Below are 2,014 nucleotides of genomic sequence, written 5' to 3'. Positions count from 1 at the left end.
ATCAAATGTGTTACTCTACCCTTTCTAAAGCTTCCCAGACTAACGTTTGTTTTTCAATTGTCTTTATTTTACTTTTATCCCCCAAACAGAGGTTGATTTGTGTTGATCTTCAAACTGGCCGAGTCACACTACAATTTGATCGCCATATTTACACATTATCTTCTAATCCTCCCTTCTATATATATTATATACTAATCATCTCATTTTCTATACTATATTATACAAAGAAAAAAAATGCATCCCTATATATATATATATATATCACGCACATTAACTGCTTCCTTTACAATAAACATATCACATATATACATTAGTATTCTATAAAAAATATACACCTGCTTATTCTACATTAAACATACTATTCTAAATGTTATATATATTTTTCTCTTGCATCATCATTATCTACTTTTACAAAATGTGCATTTATTCATGCTAACATAATCATTCTTAAAATCGCTTTTCTTTTACAAGTCATTTAGAGAATAGTTTCTTTTCATTGTGTTTTTTTTTTTTTTAAAAAAAAAGGAGATAATAATAATCCCTATGGTATTAATTAAACTAAGTTTAAAAGACCTCGCCCCGATGCTGCTCGAGGATGACTAACACCTTTCCTGTGGGTAAACAAAACCTCACCAGAATCTCACGGGTTTCAAAGACTAAAAATGGAGTTTATAGTTTTACGAATGGTTTCCTAATATTTTCCTAAAAATTAGGTGGCGACTCAAAAATTTACAAAACCAGAAGAAACATAGTCATAAGTTGTGAACTAGTTTTAATCCATTAAAAATAGGGCATGACATGTGTGTGTGTGTGTGTGTGTATGAGAATGTTTATTTTTCTAAAGTTAACACGTACATGGTATCCGCGCTTAAGAAGCGATCGATCGCAGGTTATCTCTTTATCTCATGTTCCTTTATGTCTTGATTATATTGTTATTCTTGCTTACTTTACGTACTCGGTACGTTACAACCGTGCGCGTCTGCTCTTATGGACGTTGCGTTCGTGCCGCCAGGTAGATAGGAGAGGCAGAATCGATCCCTAGGAGCTTTGTCGGCGGAAAATTGAGGCTCCGCTTATTTGAACCCCGCGATCTATTGGTATTCTCTTTTTGTGTATATATTTGGGGCGTGGCGGGATCTTTTTGTCCGTCAAGTAAGATTTTAGTGCCTACATATAGAGCTGGTAGACATGTGTGGATAGTTAGAAGTTTCATAACCCCACTAGTGTACATCTTGTATATCATTTTTGTAGCCTTGTGGGCTTGTATATATATGTATGTACATGAGATGAAGTTGATGGTTATCGTGTAAATGAGTTTTATTTTGAGAATTTATGCTATAAGATTCTAGAATTAGGTGCCCCTGGCAGAGAGTTATATATGTGGTCCATAGAGATAAGATTGGAAAAACATATTGGGTGGTGCCGGTAAAACCCCGGGTTTGCATGGCCCCTTTGTTGGGGCGTGAGGTGTCATAAAAAAAGGTCAAAAAATGCAAATTGTTCAAATCAAGCATAGATGTCATAAAAAGGGCAAGAATGGAGCATGGTGTTGTAAATCAAGCATGTCTCTATGGTCATATATTTCCTTTTTTAAAAGTTGAATATGTTGGCATAAAAAAAGGTCAAATAATGGAGAGGTGTTGTCCAAACAACATGTCATCAGGATATATATTTATTTAAATATTCCCAAATAAGTTAGTGTCTAAAAAGCGTTAAATAACGGAAGGGGTTTTTTAAATCAAGCAGTATTTAAAAAATCAAATTTTGCGATTTAAAGTCGTATTAGTTAGTGTTGTCAAATCAAAGTAGTATATAAATGATTTAAAAACTAGCATTCAATTAAAACCCGTTATCATGTCATTCTATACCCCAAATTTTCAATATTGGATTAAAGTTTTACCCCCCGAATATTGGAAAGGGATGATAGGGGGAAATGATACAAAAAAATAAATAACCCCAACCATTCAATCGACAATACAAAAACAAAGAGAGGAGGGGATGGGGTATCGGGGGA

The sequence above is a fragment of the Lycium ferocissimum genome, chromosome 8, assembly GCF_029784015.1.
Source record: "Lycium ferocissimum isolate CSIRO_LF1 chromosome 8, AGI_CSIRO_Lferr_CH_V1, whole genome shotgun sequence".
Taxonomy (NCBI): domain Eukaryota; kingdom Viridiplantae; phylum Streptophyta; class Magnoliopsida; order Solanales; family Solanaceae; genus Lycium; species Lycium ferocissimum.
This window is presented reverse-complemented; position numbering follows the sequence as displayed.